Source organism: Palaemon carinicauda, chromosome 2, assembly GCF_036898095.1.
Source record: "Palaemon carinicauda isolate YSFRI2023 chromosome 2, ASM3689809v2, whole genome shotgun sequence".
NCBI classification, from domain to species: Eukaryota; Metazoa; Arthropoda; class Malacostraca; order Decapoda; family Palaemonidae; genus Palaemon; species Palaemon carinicauda.
The window spans coordinates 41,078,437-41,098,487 of NC_090726.1; the positions used below are offsets into that span (position 1 = coordinate 41,078,437).

General features: G+C 45.8%; 1 protein-coding gene and 1 long non-coding RNA gene across 2 annotated transcripts in view; both read left to right on the top strand.

Moving 5' to 3' along the window:
* Window positions 1–20,051, top strand: part of LOC137624073 (zinc finger protein 585A-like) — a 413,407-nt gene that overhangs the window by 17,829 nt on the left and 375,527 nt on the right. The window lies entirely within an intron of this gene.
* LOC137624062 (uncharacterized) overlaps window positions 1–20,051 on the top strand; it is a 56,946-nt gene that overhangs the window by 2,821 nt on the left and 34,074 nt on the right. The window contains exons 2-3 of the long non-coding RNA XR_011040692.1: window positions 17,478–19,266; window positions 19,530–19,613. This is a non-coding gene — a long non-coding RNA (uncharacterized lncRNA). The remainder of the gene's footprint in view (window positions 1–17,477; window positions 19,267–19,529; window positions 19,614–20,051) is intronic.

Genomic DNA, 20,051 nt, shown 5'->3' on the forward strand with positions numbered 1-20,051 from the left:
ATCTAGGCCTCAAACCAACGGCAGCCTCGTCCCCGCTGAAGAGAAGGAGAGGAGTGGACTTCGTGGTAACTTCTGCTAGGGTCAAACTGGCTCCCAATAAATCTGTCAGGAAGGCCCCTTCCCCCCCTCAGACTGTTTCTCCTTCCCCTGTGGACGAAGCCTTTCCGTCCTCAGGAGAGTCCAGCGAGGTGGGACATTCTCCCACGGCACCAATGGGATGAATCCCACCTCGAGTAGAAGAATCGTCTCGTGTTGGAGTAGCGAGTGGTCCACAGATTTCTTTACTGGAGTCCTGTATCCCTCCTAGGAAGGAGCCCAAGGACTCGAAGACTGTCCCTAAGTCTTCATCTTGGATTCGACCAGAGCCACCAAGACCCCAGGAGAACGTCCGCGTGTACCCCCAAGTAGAGCAGCTGGGGACAGGAGACTTTACTGCCAGTCCACAAGGAGGAGAGCTGCACGAGTCGGAGCATGCCTTCTGGCAGGTCCTGAGTCTGATGAGCCGAGGACCCGGAGACCGCCCCTCGCGAAGGCAAGGATACGGTTCTGGACCAAGTCTACGGCACTCAAAAACCTCCGGAGGCCAGTGCGGCTCTGCCCTGGTCCCAGGGGGTTAAGAGCGCCAGAGACAAGGTTGAGAGCCAGCTCTCCGAACTCGCCTCCTCCAGCCGTTCCCCTGCCGGCAACAAACTCCTCCCACCTCCTCGCGTGCAGCAAAGGAGGTACTTTGAGATCACAGGGGGGTCTTGTTTAGGTCTTCTTCTCCACCATTCTGTGGAAGAGCTCTCCAGGGGAATTTCTCTCGAGAAACTCTCCGCCCGGCAGGTGACATTCTCGGCTACAGAGATCTTGAGCCAGGAGAAGGTCGCAAAGTGTGCCATGCAGGCCACTTCCTGGCTGGATGTCTGGCTGGGGTCTCTGGGCATCCTGTTGCAATCGGAGGACTTGTCCAAAGAGAGCACCAGGAAGGCCATGGAGACTTTTCTCCTCTCGGGCACGCGCACCATCGAGTTTCTGGCTCACCAAGTTTCGAACTTGTGGGCAAACTCGATCTTGAAGCGTCGTGTTGCGGTGACCGAGAGGTTCCATGCTAAGGTCCCAGCCGTGGATGTCTGCAGGCTCAGACACTTCCATCCTTGGAAAGAGCCTGTTTGAGCCCAAGGATGTGAAACGGACAGCTGAGAGGTGGAGGAAGTCGAATCACGATTCTCTCCTCCAAAGGGCTCTTACATCCAGACCCTACAAGCCTCCAGCACCTCAACAACAACAGCCTCGTCAGTCTAGGACATCGAAACCGGCTCCGGCAGCAAAGGCAAAGGTGTCCAAACAGCAGCCCTTTCCTGTCAAGGACAGGAAGGGCGGGAAGTCCTCCAGGGGAGGCAAGAATCCTAGAGGGAGCGGCCGAGGCTGCAAACGCTAGGATTGGCAATCCCCCTGCGTGTCCACCAGTGGGGGGATGCCTGCAGAGTTCAGGTGGCAGCAACTCGGGGCCGATTCCAGGACGATCTCTGTGATCAGCTAAGGATATCTCGTCCCGTTCATAACATCTCTTCCTCCCCTGACAGCGAATCCAGTGTCGTTGAGCTCCTATGCCATGGGATCGGCAAAGGGGCTAGCCCTTCGGGCAGAAGTCGAGACCATGCTCAAAAAGGATGCTCTCTAAGAGGTCGTCGACAGGTCCCCAGGCTTCTTCAGTCGGCTCTTTCTTTTAAAGAAGGCGTCTGGAGGCTGGAGACCCGTCATCGACCTCTCAGCCCTGAACAAGTTTGTCAAACAAACTCCGTTCAGCATGGAGACAGCAGAGACGGTCAGACTTGCAGTGAGACCGCAAGACTTCATGTGCACTCTGGATTTAAAGGATGCGTACTTCCAGATCCCAATTCATCCGTCTTCCAGGAAGTACTTGAGATTCAGCCTAGACAACAAGATCTACCAGTTCAAGGTGCTGTGTTTTGGTCTCTCCACAGCTCCGCAGGTGTTCACCAGAGTGTTCACCCTGATATCTTCGTGGGCACACAGGATCGGCATCCGTCTCCTTCGCTATCTTTATGACTGGCTGATCCTGGCAGACTCGGAGTCGACCCTTCTTCGACACCAAGACAAGCTTCTGGGACTTTGCCAAGATCTAGGGATCATGGTAAATCTCGAGAAGTCTTCTCTGCTTCCATCTCAACGACTGGTATATCTAGGCATGATATTGGACACCAATCTCCACAAAGCCTTTCCATCAGACGACAGGATAGCAAGGCTGAGGAAGGTCGCGGAACCTTTCCTCAGACGGGGAGAGCTTCCAGCCCAATCTTGGTTACGTCTTCTAGGTCACCTGTCCTCCCTGACCCGTCTAGTTCCAAACGGCCGCCTCAGGATGAGATCACTGCAATGGCGGCTCAATTCCTGGTGGAGTCAAGGCCACGATTCCTTGGACTTTCTGGTCCCCATAGGGCCTGCGGTACGGACGGACCTGCAGTGGTGGTTGACCGACAGAAACCTTCGAAAGGGAGTGGATCTTCTCGTCCTCCCCCCGGATTTGATGCTGTTCTCGGACGCGTCAAAAGAAGGGTGGGGGGCCCACGTTCTGAACCACAGAAACTCAGGCCGGTGGTCAGAATCAGAAAAGTACCTCCACATCAATCTGCTAGAGATGAAGGCAGGTCACTCTGTGGTGGTGATGAGCGACTACACCACAGTTGTGGCTTATATCAACAAGCAGGGAGGTACCTTTTCACAACAGCTATCCCATCTTGCAGTAGAGATTCTGAGATGGGTCGAAGTCCGCTCGATACCACTATCAGCTCGCTTCATTCCGGGCAAAAGGAATGTGCTCGCCGACAGTCTGAGCAGAGCTTCGCAGATAGTGAGTCCCGAGTGGTCTTTGGATCCTCTAGTAGCCAACAAAGTCCTGACTTTGTGGGGTTCCCCGACAGTGGACTTGTTCGCGACAGCCTTGAACTTCAAGCTCCCACTGTACTGCTCCCCAGTCCCGGACACAAGGCACTCTGGCAAGATGCCTCCCAACAACGGTGGGACAACATCGACGTCTACGCCTTCCCACCGTTCTGTTTGATGAGAAGGGTGCTCAACAAGACCAGACTATTGGTCAACCTGTCGATGACCTTGATAGCTCCGCTATGGCATCACGCGGAATGGTTCCTGGACCTTCTGCAGCTCCTGACGGAACTCCCGAGAGAACTCCCCCCACGACACGAGCTACTCAAGCAACCACACTGCAACATCTTCCACAAAGCCGTAGCTTCGCTTCGGCTTCATGCCTGGAGACTATCCAGCATCTCCTCACAGAGAGAGGCTTTTTGCAACAAGTTGCAGAGAGGGTGTCTCGACACATGCGAAAGTCATCTGCAGGGGTCTACCAGGCGAAGTGGAGAGTCTTCTGTGGTTGGTGTCGTGGAAGGGGTATCTCTCCCCTCGATGCCACTATTCCAGCAATAGCGGAGTTTCTTGTATATCTGCGGGAGGAAATGCACCTTTCGGTCTCGGTGGTGAAAGGCTATCGCTCAGCCTTAATCCTGGCCTTCAGGCTGAAAGGTTTGGACATTTCTTCTTCGCTGGAACTTACCTTGCTCATACGAAGCTATGAACTTACCTGCCCTCAGTCGGAAGTGAGACCTCCTCCATGGAATGTGGTTCGGGTTCTCAGGGCTCTTAAGAGACCTCCGTTCGAACCATGACGTCAGGCTTCTGATCGTCACCTGACTTGGAAAACGGTGTTCCTGCTCGCTCTAGCTTCTGCCAAGCGTGTCAGTGAACTTCATGGTCTCTTGTACGACGTCGTCCATTCAAGGGGATGGGGGGAGGTAACGTTCAGGTTCGTCCCTGAGTTTATTGCTGACTCAAAACCCTGGGGTTCCGGACCCACGGTTCGACTCCTTCAGGGTTTCGAGTCTTCGTTCTGTAACAGATGACCCAGACCATCTCCTACTATGCCCAGTAAGGAGTCTGAGGCGTTATTTTAAAAGAACAGCTGCAGTCCGTCCTCGCGTGCAAGCCCTGTTTGTGAGCACGGGAAGGACGAAGAGGAGGGTCACCAAGAATACCATTTCAGCTTGGATTCGAAGGGTCATCCATCATTCCCTGAATCCAGATCCTCCTCCGTCACGTCGCCCGAGAGCACACGATGTCAGAGGCATCTCAACGTCCCTGGCATTCAAGAGAAACTTCTCTGTGACGCAGGTGCTACAAGCTGGGGTCTGGAAGCGTCAAACGACCTTCACAGCCCACTACCTGCAGGACGTGGCCCACAGGAGCCTCGATACGTTCTCTATTGCCCCTGTGGTGGCTGCACAACAGCTGGTTTAAACCTCAGGCTCCTTAATGGACAGGTAGCAGAAGGTTGAGGGCATTGTTACCCGGTTTTAGACTGCATGAATGAAAAAGTATGTCTGGCCCTTACTCTTTTCTTCATCCTCCCCTCTCTTGGGGAAAGCAGCATCCGGGGTTCTTTGCATAGCTGACCTCAAATCACTGCAGGTAAACCATGCTTCCTTGTGCTCCTAGTATTAGTATAATACTGTCGCGTCCCCCATATCCTGATAAGGTGGTATTGGGAATGTCCTAACCTAGATTTCCATTTAAAGGACTTCAGGTCAACTTCATAGGACGAGTCACACTTCTTTCCTTCACACACAAGCTTATGTAGGCCGCACGTTCCTTGCGGAGCAAGGAATTTGCGAGGTGCAGGGACTCTTTTTCTCGAGTGCTGCTCACTTGGATTTTCAGTCCCCGGGCAAAGCCAAAGCCAGTAAGGCTCGGACTTTCCACCCTACCTAAGGGTTAAGTTACCCCACGTAAATAGCGTGGTTTGTATTTCGGTTACGGAACAAATGACAAATTCGGAGATAATTTGTATTTTTCCTAACCATACAAACCTTAGCTATTTACACATATTTGCCCGCCAGCCCTGTCCCCCGTGAAGTCCTACCTCTAAGCGAAGTGAATCAGTTCACCAGTGTGGAGGGGGGGAAGGGATAGCTAGTTACCCTTCCCCTACCCCCTCGCTAACTAGCGAGAGGGTAGTTAACCCTCGTTAAAAATCTAATGGCTCGTCATTTCAGCTACGCCCAAAGTAATACATTATGTAAATAGCTAAGGTTTGTATGGTTAGGAAAAATACAAAATATCTCCGAATTTGTAATTTTTCATTAATTCTGTTTAGCATTTACAGTATTAAACTGAGACAATTTACATGTTATATACTTGTTTCCTTGAGCAATGATATTGATTTTGTGTATTCCTCTTTTTGTATTAAACTTTAGTTCCCTTTAGTATTCTAATCATGTGTAAACTGAGTGCAGCATTTGATCTTCTTAGATGTACAATGTGAACAACAGTTCCCTACATGTGTACGTCTAATGTATTACAGTGAACCCTCGTTTATCGCGATAGATAGGTTCCAGACTCGGCCGCGATAGGTGAAAATCCGCGAAGTAGTGACACCATATTTACCTATTTATTCAACATGTATATTCAGACTTTTAAAACCTTCCCTTGTACGTATTACTGTTAACAAACTACCCTTTAATGTACAGAACTCTTAATGCATGTACTACAGTACCCTAAACTAAAACAGGCACAAATATTAAAGGCGATTTTATATCATGCGTTTCCTAAACACGCTAAAAAGCACGATAAAAAATGGCAACCAATGTTTTGTTTACGTTTATCTCTGATCATAATGAAACAAACTCATTTAGTGTACACATATATGTATAGGTTAGTTTTTGCATCGATTATATTGATTATACAGTACAGTATGTTTATTTTGTTATTACCAATGTTTTACTTAATTTTTCTTAGGACTTCCAAATGAAATGTTTTTTTCTGGGCTCGAACCTGTGCCGCCCAGTGAATAAGCTCCATTTAGCACTTATTCTTAGGTAATTTACTGCTAAATATACCAGAGAAAAAATGTAAAGGAGTGCTAGGTTAACTAGCTCGCTCACCTATTGGTGTCGGTATAAAATTGGGCGTATAATCCAGAGGTCCCGCACTATTTAGATTCATCCACGACAGAAACCCCAATAGAGGAGAGCCGTTCAACCTCACTCGGTACTACTAACAATGCATCCGCTCAGAACCCAACTCCTTTTAGCACGCCTTGTGCAGTAACCCGCATTTTTGTTGTGCTCTCGTTTTGGATTATTTTCCATTGGATTATGGCATCTTCGTCGGTTTCTCAGGAGACACCGTCTAAGTTAAGTACCAAGCTTGGTTTTACTGTGTTTTGAGCAACCTAGATCGTTTAATATTTATTTTATAGGAGTTTATTCTCTTCGTCATATCGATCTTGCTTGATTTCACTACAGTTGGTACTCCTGTTTTTGAGAGCTTTTAGTATCACTCGCGGTGTTACTATGTGTATTATTAAATATTATTTGTTATTGTGAATATTCATTATTTAGCGTTTAGAATCCTCGTGGTTCAATTTTAGGGCCGATATCATTTACGTATCGTTATGGCTGCCGACCTTCGTTGCTAGGCGGCAATGTTATTTTTAAGCCATCAGGTGTGTCTTTTGTGATTTAATTATTATGTTGCATGCCTTGCCCGAAAAATTTCTATGTGTTTATTTATATAGTTTTTAACGCTATTATCATTATGATGAATATTTGTGCCATTACTCCGTTTGATCTGTCTGGTTGGGGACCGTCAGTTGGTAGCCCTGCTGCCTCGTATCACGTGATCCTCCCCCACGCTCCCCCTCTCGCTAGGTGGGCGGCTAGGCTTCTTCCCCCTCCACTAGGGGACCGTTGCCTTCCCTCCTTTTAGAGGGGGTAGTTCAGTGTTTATGGACTTTGTCCTCCGGGTGTCCCGGCGGGTTCGTCTCTGTCTAGTCTGGTTGGCCACCGGTCAACAGAGTTGGATCCCGGGGCATCCTATTTTATATTCACTTTTCATTCTGGCTTATGTTATACGAAACCCTCTGGGTTCGGTTGGCGGTTCTTAGCTACAGTTCCGCCCCCCCTATTATTTTATAACATTTCCTATCATTATATATGATGATTATATATGACAGATCACTACCCCGGAGTCCCTATATGAATTGGCTTTGGATATACTTTTATTTCCCGGCCCGGGGCCTACCCCGCCCCAGGAAATCAGACACCATGTGTCTTAATTCCTTGTTATTGCATCCTTTTTTATGCTCCCGGCTCGACCGGAATGGATTGCTATACTTTAGTTTAAGTTAGACTTATGTTTAGGCACGGGTCCTCCGGACCCGCCCCTACTTAAGAATATTACAGTTAAGCTCTAATCTTGTGTTAGACCTATGTTAGGCCCGGGTCCTCCGGACTCGCCCCTACTTAAGAATATTACAGTTAAGCTCTAATCTTGTATTAGATCTATGTTAGGCCCGGGTCCTCCGGACCCGCCCCTACTTAAGAATATTACAGTTAAGCTCTAATCTTGTATTAGATCTATGTTAGGCCCGGGTCCTCCGGACCCGCCCCTACTTAAGAATATTACAGTTAAGCTCTAATCTTGTGTTAGACCTTTGTTAGGCCCGGGTCCTCCGGACCCGCCCCTACTTAAGGAAATTACAGTTTCTCATATACTATTCTTTTTATAGATGGTGCATTGTCTGACGCCGGCCTGTGCAGCTGTTATGCACCAGCCTTGTGGCCACTCCATCTGCCGATCTCATGCCCCTTGTGGGGTTCAACTGGAAGACGTTGTGGTATGGCACCCGGATAACTGTGTGATTTGCTTCGACCTCATCACTACCCTTGGATCTGACTCGGTGAGTCCCGTTGGCTATGTTGCCTTCTTATTTTACTATTAGTAAGATCTCTATGGTCTTGAAGGACCATTGGGAGTCTTCCCTTTTATAATTCCCACTATTATTTCAGGCATCCCCGGAGCAAAAGTCTGCGGCTCGGGCCACACTGAAGGTGTGGGTTGGTGGTTTTGCCCGGAATGTGAAGTCTAAGCGGCCGTACGTCCTATCTGAGGACTACTGCTCCATGGTTTACCCCAACGCTAAGTCTTCAGCCGCTGTGGCTAGGCATGTGGCAGCTCCCATCATTGCCCACATTGATGCCACCATAACGGGTCTCATCGACCCAGAGCAAGATCCATCGGACGCCCCGGGAGGTCTGGAGGACAATGTTGCCTCCATGAACCTGGACGTCGAACCAATGTTACTAGACGAGCCGGATACAGGTAGGGTGGTAAGTGAGGCAAGTGTTTCCGGCGCTGAGATTCCTATCCTCAGCCCCGCTCTTTCTTCTTCTTCTGATCGCTCTTCTTTTCATGGATTTTCTGGGGACCGTGATTCGTCTCAACGATCATACCCGGTCCCTCCTAAGGATAAGTCTACATCAAGAACCTTACCCAAAGCTCGCAAGCCCCACAAGACTTCCCATAGCTCTAAACAAGGTACAGACCTGTCATCAAAGGCCTCTGGTTCCTCCTCTAAGTCTCACGATCCGGGAGTTCATTCCGCCCCTCCTGCTGCTAGCCCGGGCCTCTCCGAATCAGCCATGCTTCGCATCGTGTCGGAGATGCAGGCAAAGTTGGTTTCGGAGATGCACTCTAAGATGGACACGATGTTCTCTAACATCGGTCAGAGACTTGGGGCTTTAGAGCAAGGAGCTCCGGAGAGAGTCCAAAGCTCTCTCATCCCGGATGCCTCTAAGCTCCAGCCGTTTGCCAAGAACAACCCTTGGCGTATGGCTCTTCATTCCCCGTTCTCAGACGGAATGTTGACTTTGGAGGGCCTTGGCACTCGTCCTCTAGAGGACTTTGAATTCTTTCCTCCTGGTCTGGCATTTCCATTTCATGGTTATGCCAGGCTTACCGAGGAAGCTTTAGTTCGGTTAGACAAGGTCCCCAAAGAGACGGTCATCTTCCCTAAAGAGCAAGCCCAATCTGTTTGGGCCAGATTTTTGAACGACATCGGCTGCACTAACACCATGCTGACGCCTTATAAAAGCTCTTTTACGATGTTCTTAATGGACAAGAACACCTTGACTCCATGCGTCAATAAGGTGGCAGAGCTTGCCTTCCAATATGCTCTGGAGGAGAAGCCCTTGCCTCCCATCCGAGAGGTGGATCCAATCTCCCTCCTTCTTCCTTCAGGCATTGAGTGTTGGGACAACGTCCATACCACCTTTACCTCTGGCAAGCTAGCAGCAGACTGTGCCTCAGTTTTGTTTAGTGAGAGGCTTCCCCGTCTCCCGGAATCCCTCATTAAACAGGAATATGATTCCCGCCTACGTGTGGGCCGTACTCTAAACTTGGCCACATCCACGGAGTCGATAGCCTTGACTTACGATACGGAGAGTATTTTTAAGTCTCTCAACAAGGCTACATTACAGTCTTTATATTATGACCTGTATGACTTCGCTACTGCTAAACGCAGATGTCGCAAGCATGTCCTAGCTGAGGCGACGATTAGGCATGAACCTAATAAGCTCATCCGGTCCTCCTGTTGGGGTTCAAATCTCTTCCCCGAGGATCTCGTAGAGGAAGTCTTGGCGGAGGCCACTAGAGTTAATCAGAGTCTTAAAGCCCGTTGGGGTTTGACCCCGAAACGCAAATATGACCCCGCAAATTATCAAGCCCGGGGTAGGAAGAAGCTTCGTCCATATACCTCCACCCAGTTCAGGCAACAGCAGAGGGGTTCGTCCAACTTCCGGCTGCCTCTTCCCCCATCTCCTGTTGTCCCTGCACAGCCTTCCACCTCTCAGGCTCCTTCGGATGACTATGTCACCGTTCTGCTCCCTAAGAGCCAGCTTTCTGGTGCCTCCTCCACTTCTCCTGCCTTTAACCAGTCTTACGAGGCTCGTAGCTCTTCCCAGAGTTATGGTAGAGGTAGAGGCTACCACCGTGGTTCTAACCAGAACAAAGGCAGGGGAAGAGCCTTTCGCAGAGGAAAGAATTTCCGAGGCGGACGTGGAGGCAACTCCTCAAACCAATACTGAGGTGCAGCAGGTAGGGGGGAGGCTCTATGCCTTCCGCAACAAATGGAGGTTCAGTCCCTGGGCGTTCAGTATCATCTCCAAGGGACTGGGGTGGAGTTGGATTCAAGGACCTCCTCCTCCGAACAAATTTCGTCAACATTCCACTCCGGACCTGGTCGAATTTGTCCAGGATCTTTTACAAAAGAACGCCATACAAGAAACGAAACACCTGAAGTTTCAAGGTCGGCTGTTCAGTGTCCCGAAGAAGGATTCGGACAAGAGAAGAGTGATTCTAGACCTATCCCTTCTCAACTTGTCCATTCAATGCGACAAGTTTCGAATGCTTACCGTCTCGCAGGTGCGGACCTTACTTCCCCGTGGGGCCGTCACCACCTCTATCGATCTTACAGACGCCTATTATCACGTCCCGATAGCGAGACACTTCCGTCCGTACCTAGGCTTTCGCTTATGGGACAAAAGTTACTCCTTCAAGGTGATGCCTTTCGGGCTCAACATCGCCCCAAGGATCTTCACAAAGTTAGCAGAAGTCGCTGTTCAGGAACTCAGGAATCAAGGGATTCAAGTAGTAGCCTATCTGGACGACTGGCTCATTTGGTCAGACACCTCCCAAAATTGCCTAAAAGCCACTCACAAAGTCATCCATTATCTTCAATCTCTAGGCTTCCAGATCAACTTCAAGAAGTCCCGTCTTCTTCCAAAATCGAAGTTCCAATGGCTCGGCCTGCAATGGGATCTTATATCTCATACTCTGTGTCTTCCCAGACCCAAGAGGTTAGAGATTGTAAGGAACACCAAACGCTTTCTCAAAGACAAAGTAAGTTCCAGACGACTCCAAGAGAGGATTCTGGGGTCCCTTCAGTTTGCCTCAGTGACGGATCTTCTTCTGAAGGCAAAATTGAAAGATATCAATCGTGTCTGGCGTTCGAGGGCGAACCGGAAGCTCCGGGACAGGAAAGTCCGCCTTCCTCCCATTCTACGGGAAAGACTTCTTCCTTGGACAAGAGCAAACAGTCTGTCAAAGTCAGTTCCCCTTCGATTTCCGCCTCCGAAATTAATCATTCACACGGACGCATCCTTATCAGGTTGGGGCGGCTATTCTCAGCTCAAGAAAGTTCAAGGTCTTTGGACTCCCTTGTTCCGCCAATTTCACATCAATGTGCTAGAGGCCATGGCAGTTCTTCTAACCCTGAAACGTCTCGCTCTTCCCAAGAAACAACACCTTCGTCTGGTCCTCGACAGCGAAGTGGTGGTCCGCTGCCTCAACAGAGGCGGGTCAAAGTCAGGGCCTCTGAACCATGTTCTAGTAGCCATATTCTCCCTAGCAGCCTTGAACCGTTGGCATCTTTCAGCTGTCCACCTGGCGGGAGTCCGGAATGTAGTGGCAGACGCCCTGTCCCGGACCTCCCCTCTAGAATCGGAATGGTCACTCGATCTAAAGTCATTTCGGTGGATTCTCTCTCAGGTTCCCGGTCTCCAAGTGGACCTCTTCGCCACGGAATCCAACCACAAATTGAGAGTATATGTGGCTCCCAATCTAGACCCTCAGGCTTACGCTACAGACGCCATGTCACAGAATTGGGACACCTGGGAAAAGATTTATCTCTTTCCCCCGGTGAATCTTTTGCTGAAAGTTCTAGACAAACTGAGATCCTTCAAGGGACAAGTAGCCTTGGTCGCACCCAACTGGCCCAAGAGCAACTGGTATCCTCTCCTGCGAGAGTTGAGACTATACCCTCACCCGATACCCAATCCGGTTCTGTCTCAGATAGTACAAACACGCGTTGTGTACGCTTTCTCAAACATTCAGAGCGCCCTAACTTTATGGACTTTATGAAGTTTGCGGCTATGCATGGTGCCAATATTGATCCTCAAAACACCTTGTTCCTAGAATCGGATAAACGGGATTCCACCATCCGCCAGTACGAAGTACTCTAGAAGTTTTATTCCAGCTGTTACCAAGTTGTGGAATGATCTTCCTAATCGGGTTGTTGAATCAGTAGAACTTCAAAAGTTCAAAGTTGGAGCAAATGCTTTTTTGTTGACCAGGCGGACATGAGTCTTTTTATAGTTTATATATGACATATTTGTTGTTGACGTTGTTAATAGTTTACATATGATATATCTCTTTTGACATTACTTTTTTTAGAATGATTTATTGTTAATTTGTTCTCTAAAGTTATTTATTTCCTTATTTCCTTTCCTCACTGGGCTATTTTTCCCTATTGGAGCCCCTGGGCTTATAGCATCTTGCTTTTCCAATTAGGGTTGTAGCTTGGATAGTAATAATAATAATAATAATAATAATATGACTCTGCAGTTAAAAAGTTGGCAAAATTTTTAATAGACTCAGACGTGAACTGTATGAACTTGAACCTTACAGTCACTTTCTTTAGATCTTTATTAGAATCAGGTCTGGCAGCCAATACTATCACCACTATTAAATCGGCTCTGAAAAAGATCTTCCTAGTGGGTTTTAACATAGACTTAACCGACTCTTTGTTAGCTTCAATTCCGAAAGCTTGTGCCAGACTGAAACCGGTTACTCGTCCTACCCCGGTGACCTGGTTCCTTAATGACGTACTCAAATTGGCTTCTGATACCATTAACAGTTCTTGTGATTACATTCCCCTTCTCAGGAAAACACTTTTCCTGGTGAGCTTGGCTTCCGGGGCAAGAATTTCTGAATTGGCAGCCTTGTCGAGAGACCCGGGTCATATTGACTTCCTGCCTTCGGGAGAGGTCCTTCTTTCTCCTAACAAATTCTTTTTGGCTAAGAACGAAGACCCTCAAAACAGATGGTCCTCCTGGAAAATTGTTCCCCTCACGCAAGATCCGTCTCTGTGCCCTGTTACTACTCTTAGGTCTTATTTATCCCGGACCTCCTCTAACTCCTCGGGGCCTCTATTCGTTAGAGAACAAGGCGGTACCATTACTATTAAAGGGATCAGGCAACAAATTTTGTATTTTATTAAACAAGCTAACCCTGACTCTTTTCCTCTTGCACATGATATCAGGGCGGTTGCTACCTCGGTGAACTTCTTTCACCACATGAATTTTACAGACCTTTCCAGGTATACAGGGTGGAAATCACCGTCAGTGTTCAAGAAACACTACCTTAAACATTTGGAAGCCCTAAAATTTTCTACAGTAGCCGCAGGGAGCGTAGTTACTCCCAGGTAACTCACAGGTTAATGCCTTGTCTCTTTATCTCTCCCTCTTACCTGCCTCATTTATACCCTATTGTATTCGTTGGTCTCGCACCTGAATACTGTTATTATATTTGTAAATTTTTATACTCCTGAGTATCTGTATATATTATCACTCACGGCATTATTATACCTACCTGATTGGATTTATGTTCATATTTAAGATACCCTTATAATTGTTTTTTGGTACTCATCTCTGATTAAAAGCATCCTGTATTTCCCTTACGCTTATGTTTTTTCCTTTATTTTGCAAGTTTGGTGACATTTTCTCTTGCATAGATTCACTGGGCGGCACAGGTTCGAGCCCAGAAAAGGGATTTTGACGTAGGAAAAATCTATTTCTGGGCGAGGGACCTGTGCCGCCTAGTGAACCCTCCCAGCTCCTCTCCCTTGGAGTCCCCAAACTTTGGGTGCTAAGGAGTTGGGTTCTGAGCGGATGCATTGTTAGTAGTACCGAGTGAGGTTGAACGGCTCTCCTCTATTGGGGTTTCTGTCGTGGATGAATCTAAATAGTGCGGGACCTCTGGATTATACCCCCAATTTTATACCGACACCAATAGGTGAGCGAGCTAGTTAACCTTGCACTCCTTTACATTTTTTCTCTGGTATATTTAGCAGTAAATTACCTAAGAATAAGTGCTAAATGCAGCTTATTCACTGGGCGGCACAGGTCCCTCGCCCAGAAATAGATTTTTCCTACGTCAAAATCCCTTCTTTATGACGCCGCCTGAAACGACGGCGTCATAAAGTACGCTCAGTAAACAACCACGCTCAGAACAACGAAGGCATTTAACGCGCATGATGAAAGTGATAAATAAGGATATTTACAGTAAAAGCATTTACAAAATATGTTATTACAAATATTATTTACCGTATCTATATAAAATCATACAGTACATACTGTACGTAGCAAGGCAGGAAAACAATTTACGAGAGAGAGAGAGAGAGAGAGAGAGAGAGAGAGAGAGAGAGAGAGAGATTGTTTTATGTACGTAAATGTAAATTTTAAACAAAAAAAATATGATAGGTTACAACATGTATACTCTTCAGACTTTTAAAACCTTCCCTTTAACTTAATGCATACAGTACTAAACTATAAAACAGGCACAAATATTAAAATGTTAGAATATTAAAGTAAAAAATAAAGATTGTTACTGTACTCACCACGAAAGAATTTCAAGAAAAACTTGAATGATGATGGCGATGAATTTGCTGCACAGTAGAAATGATGATGATGAAGCTGATGATGTCTTCTACTGTGCAGCCAATAATAGTATTTTACGTCTCTTCAGACGGAGGTGTCTTTTCCTGGGACACCTTTTCAACTTCTTCAATTTCTTCCGAAGGCGTACTAGCAGGAGGAACTGGCTCTTTTTTGCGAGGCTGGAAGAACATTGTGATCGGAAGTTGCTGCCGCTGCTTCTTTTTTCGCTCTAAGAGCATCCTGTAGGGAGTCATGATGTCATCGACCTTGTTGGAGAATTGCATAGACCGAACCATATCCTCGTCCCACTCTTGCAACATTTCTTTCGCCTCCTTGATATGGTTGCAGAACTTGGCAAGCCATTCTAATGTTAAGGCCGTTTCTTCGACATTTTCTTGGGTCTCTTCCTGGGTTTCACTCTCTTCTTCGCTTGCCGATTTCGTCAGGTCTTCTAGGTCTGCGTCAGTTAGCGGCTGGGAATGGCAGTCCAACAACTCGTCGACGTCTTCAGTCGTCATGTCGCCAAACCCGTCACCTCCAATTATGGCAGCCAACTGCACAGATTTGCGTATTGCAGAGTGTTGGATTTCCGACAGAGTAAATCCCTCGTTGTCGTAAACAATCTGGAGCCACAACTTCTTCCAGCTCGCATTCATGGTTGTAGGTTTCATCTCTTGCAGTGCCTTCTGAATATTCTTCAGGCTCGTGGCTATGGTGTACTGCCACCAGTACGCCTTCAAGTTAAAATCTTCATCCTCATCATCTTGGGCAGCATCCACACACGCAACGAGGTCCGCCAAGGTATTCTTCGTGTAGAGGGCCTTGAACGCCCTGATAACCCCCTGGTCCATCGGTTGAATTAATGACGTGGTGTTGGGTGGCAGGAACTCAACCTGAACGCCCTCACGCGACAGGTCAGTTGCGTGTCCACCAGCGTTATCCATAAGAAGGATCTTGAATGGCAAGCCCTTCTCTAAGAGATATTCACTGACTTGCGGGATGAAACACTGGTGGAACCAGTTGGAGGTCAGCATCTTCGTAATCCATGCTTTTGGATTATGCATCCAGTACACGGGAAGGAGATTCTTGTTTTTATTTTTCAAAGCGCTAGGATTTTTCGACTTATAAATAAGCCCCGGCTTTAGCAAAAATCCAGCAGCATTGCCACACATCACGAGGGTAACGCGATCCTTGAATGCTTTAAAGCCAGAGGCTTTGGCTTCCTCTTTGAACAGGAAAGTTCGCGACGGCATTCTCTTCCAAAACAAGCCGGTCCACCTTCGGCGATAATATTCTTGAACGTCTGGTTCACGTAAGTTTCAGCAGCGGCAGTGTCAGCCGAAGCAGCCTCGCCCTGCGGGGAAATGCTTTTCAGGCCGAAGCGTTTCTGAAACTTCGCGAACCATCCTTTGCTGGCGGAAAAACGTTGTTTCTGACGCTGGGAATCAGTGGATGTCCCTGGTTGAGGTTCATCTGCATCATCATCTTCTTCAGCATGGTTGCCATCGTTGTCTTGAGGTTCCTTTGCTGCAAAATTCTCATACAAGCTCAAAGCCTTTGTTCGGATGGTGTTTGTATCCAAGGCTATGTTCTTCTTCCGGCAGTCGGCAATCCACACAGCTAAAGCACCTTCCATGCGTACGATCGTTTTATTACGCGTGGTAACGACTCCCTTCGCTGATCTGCAAAAGGTGATTGCAGCCGTCCTTCTAATGTTCGCCTCGTCCTTCTTGATATAGCGAACGGTGGATTCATTGATTCCAAAATGGCGGGGTGCGGACGCAAAACTTCTACTCTATTTCAACATATCGAGAAGCGTCACCTTCTCAGCAATCGTCATCATCCTTCGGTGGCGTTTTGGCTCACTACCAGCCTTAGTAGAAGCAGAACGCTTGGGAGCCATTGTACAGTAGGATTTAACAGAAAGTTCAACAAAAAGTTCAACTTAAAACAGTCGCACACAGCACAGATTAAAGTTCACAAACTTAACAACGTCTACTCAGCGATACGGCGTAAGAGAAAGTGGCCGCGAACAGAGGCTGGAAGTTGGAGATGCGGGCAAAACACCAATCACAGGCTAGATGACAAAACTTGAGTTCTGATTCGTCATCTATCAGCGCTTGAACCAATCACAACCCGTCTTATATGATATGTAGGTTACCAATTCAAAGTACAAGATACCCCGCGTATACTGTACAGTAATAATAATAATAATAATAATAAATAATGATAATAATAATAATAATAATGATAATAATAACAATAATAATTTTATTAACAACAACAACAATAATAATAATAATAACAATAATAATAATAGCTTTACGTACGCTATTTTACGCTTTTGTTGTAGGATGTGTCTCTCTCTCTCTCTCTCTCTCTCTCTCTCTCTCTCTCTCTCTCTCTCTCTCTCTCTCTCTCTCTCTCTCTCTCTCTATCTATCTCTCTCTCTCTCTCTCTATCTCTCTCTCTCTCTCTCGTACGTTTATTCGAAATGTGATTTTTGCAACAAAGAATATTATTGGATGCAGTACTACTTACGTATACATACAAAAGATTCATGGAAAAGAAGCACATCCATTACATTTGTAGTACACTAGTAGCCATCAGCAGCCTTACACCATTCTAATATGGTATGACTGCATCTGATTTGCGTTTCATGTTCGATTTAATTTTACTACGTACTGTATACAGTACTGAATTATCGTATGATCACATTCTCTTTTCGTGTTTTATTTCTTTCTGTGCTTAATTATATGTCATATGTAATGCAATGAACAATCAGTAAGAGCAGATATTACTAATTACAGTATTAATGGAATTACAGGTAACGAAATATCGTATTTGGGGTCTTCAGATATCGCGATATTTTCGAAATTTCCGCAAAATCCGCGATATGTATATATATATGGGTTATGGAAAAAATCCGCTAAGTGGTGAATCCGCGATGGTCGAACCGCGAAGTAGCGAGGGTTCACTGTACTGTACTAGTTTTCATTTACCAAACTAAGGAGACAGCTCGGTATGCAAATCATGCATTAGACGTACCTATGTTAATTATTATTTACATAGCAAGTCCCAGTCTTTTGCATTGCTTGTTACATTTTACTTTTTCATTTGCTTCAGGTTTCATCAAACAAGATCAAGAAATAAGTAAACATCGCTGTAATCAGTTTCATCGAAAGGGAATCATCGGAGTCTCAAGGTGTCATACAAGGACTTGTCATTGTTATTTCGCAAGGAACCCCAGCATAAGATTCAAGTATGATGATGACTGTATTAAATAAGCTGTATGCTTACCTGGCCCCAAAAGGACCTTAACTTTAGTCAGGTCTTGCCCACTCTGAGACCTTCGTCTTGAAACATCATGCATTCGATGAAAATCAGGCGTTTTGTGAATGAATAAGTCAACACAACATTAAAGTAACAAATAGAGATGGAAAATGTAGAAAAATGTCATGGCGCCCTCTAAACAGCCCGTGCGAAGCAAAGATTATACACCTCGGGTCAGCCACCAGCCAGTTGGTTTTTAGACTTCTACTCACCATGGAGTGAGTCTCCTCTGTATAGAGCGTAATGGTTTCTATGTAGTGTTGGAACAAATGACAAATTTCAAAATAATTTGTATTTTTCCTTACTATACAAACCTGGTTTGTATATGTAATATGAAAGGCCAAAGAAGTAAGGTTATCCATCTTAGAGTAAGCAAGACCTACTTTTTGTGTATCATTTTCAGTGTTGTTCCTCAGCACTTGTTTCAACGGTTTTCACAGATGATGGCAACAGACAGAACAGTTAGTGTTATAAGATTTTTAATTATCTAAATTTAAGTGGAAGTTACAAGGTTAGTAACTATGTCCTACATATTTTAGGGCCACAAATTAGAAAGCACACCAGCTTATATTTCATCATAGTTGAAGTTGTTGATGGAAAATGGCTAGATCTAATTCTGCTCTCTGGCTTTGCCATATTGAAACCTTCCTGTCGTAGCCTGAAATCAAGGAGTCGTTATATGTGCATTACTGTGTGGAAACTTACAGCGTCTTGGTTTAATAGTTTTGAACCCCTGCAAAGATGAACTGCTTCTCCTGCATGTGGAACCACATCGTCTGCACCCACTGTCACCTCTGTCGGTGTCACTTCTCTCTCTTAGTTTTCAGTTTGAATATGTCTGACTTAGTCCACAGTCTGTGTTCGTCTCCTCAGCCGCATCGGTGATGAACTTTCGCCCTGTTGTTACTCTTCATTATTATTACTAGCCAAGCTGCAACCCTAGTTGAAAAAGCAACACAAATCCAAGAAATACAACAGTAGAAAAAGTTAAAAGGAGAAAAATAAATATCAAGATGAATAGCAAAGTTAAACGTAAAGGTAGATTAGTAACTATCAAAAGAGACTGATTCGAACTAAGTCATTATAAAAGTATTTATGCCTAGTTTTAACATTTGAAGAAGATCTACTGATTTAACTATTTGATGAGGAAGATCACGCTACAATTAATCACTGCTTGACTGAAACTCCTGGTATACTTTGTAGTATTGAGACTCTTGAAAAGAATAGGCAAGACCCGCAAATGTGACTTCCTTTAGGTTTTATTTGAAGCTAAAATTGTAAAAGAGTAAGTTAAAAATGTAGAGAAAGTGTAGGATATGATGGGTGAACGAAAACTGGATTAGCTACAGTCAAGTTTTCGGTGTCTTGGACAAGCAGAAACCTTTACCACGGAAATGCATCTTTACGTCCTGAACGAAATAAAAATCTTTGACATTAAGCAAGAGAAAAGCTATCCCTTCTGGAGCAAGGCTGGAGCATATGGGAACTAAATGTCAAAATCTAGAATTCACACCAAGACCGTCAAAAAGACCCTACATATATTCAGTTCTAGATATACGGAGAATGATGAAAAATTCTTAAGGTGAGTAGGGTGTAAAACTGTTCAATTTAAAGCAATGCAGTAGTACCCTAGTTTATGATTTATATAAGAATTAACAGAAATTCCCTCTACGCATTCCAAAAGTCAAGTAAGAATATGCATTCATATTTAAAGGTTTTTGACACAATGTCCCGTTGAAATTTGTCTTTGGAGCAATTTGGTTTTCTCATAATAATAAGGATCGTAGTACATACAGTACTATATCGTGTAGTGTGAATTACAATAAAGATCTCCCTTTTTTCCAGTTGTGAGTAGTTGTCAACCAATTGTGGACAGTTCTGCATTTTCCAGGGATATACTTGAAGAACCACTTGTGGATTCTTTAATTTGTGAGTATTTTGTAGTTGGTATTTTTTTGTACTGAAAATATTTTTGTTCCGTAACCGAAATACAAACCACGCTATTTACGTAGGATATTACTTTCGACGTAGCTGAAATGACGAGCCATTAGATTTTTAACGAGGGTTAACTACCCCCGTGCTAGTTAGCAGGGGGTAGGGAAGGGGTAGCTTGCTACCCCTCCCCCCCACACACTGGTGAGTTGTCTCACTTCACTTTTGGCTCGGACGATGTATAGACGTTTCTGTCTTCGTCCTCATTGTTGACAGCCTTAATTTGTTTTTTTATGAATAGAACTTACCTGGCAGTTATATATATATAGCTGAGTCTCCAACTGCGGCAGAATTTAATCGAAAATCGCGGCAACCGCCTTGTGGTGGTTGTGTGGTTAGATGGTTAACAACCCTTACAGGGTGGTACTTGGAATC